This window comes from Mastomys coucha, unplaced genomic scaffold, assembly GCF_008632895.1.
Source record: "Mastomys coucha isolate ucsf_1 unplaced genomic scaffold, UCSF_Mcou_1 pScaffold4, whole genome shotgun sequence".
In the NCBI taxonomy this organism is placed as follows: domain Eukaryota; kingdom Metazoa; phylum Chordata; class Mammalia; order Rodentia; family Muridae; genus Mastomys; species Mastomys coucha.
The window spans coordinates 39,660,393-39,660,884 of record NW_022196910.1 but is presented as its reverse complement, the minus strand read 5'-3'; the positions used below and the strand labels follow the sequence as shown (position 1 = coordinate 39,660,884).

At 36.6% G+C, this 492-nt stretch overlaps 1 long non-coding RNA gene across 2 annotated transcripts in view; it reads left to right on the top strand.

Annotated features, from left to right (window-relative positions):
• Window positions 1-492, top strand: part of LOC116076359 — a 12,895-nt gene that overhangs the window by 699 nt on the left and 11,704 nt on the right. The gene's annotated exons all lie outside the window — the stretch shown is intronic.

Below are 492 nucleotides of genomic sequence, written 5' to 3'. Positions count from 1 at the left end.
CAATCACCATAGATGGAGAAACCAAAGTTTTCCATGACAAAACCAAATTCACACAATATATCTCCACACATCCAGCCCTTAAAAGAGTAATAAATCGAAAACTCCAACACAAGAAAGGGGACTACATCCCTGGAAAAGCAAAAATGTAATCTTCCAACAAAACTAAAAGAAGATAGACACATGAATGGTACGCCAGCTCTAACTACAAAAATAATAGGAAGCAACAACTACTTTTCCTTAACAACTATTAATATCAATGGACTCAATTCTCCAATAAAAAGACATAGACTTTCAGATTGGGTATGTAAACAGGCCCCAACATTTTGCTGCATACAGGAAACCCACCTCAGTGACAAAGACAGACACTACCTCAGAATAAAAGGCTGGAAAACAACTCTCCAAGCAAATGGCCCCAAGAAAAAAACTGGAGTAGACATTCTAATATCGAATAAAATTGACTTTCACCCTAAAGTGATCAAAAAAGATAAGGAG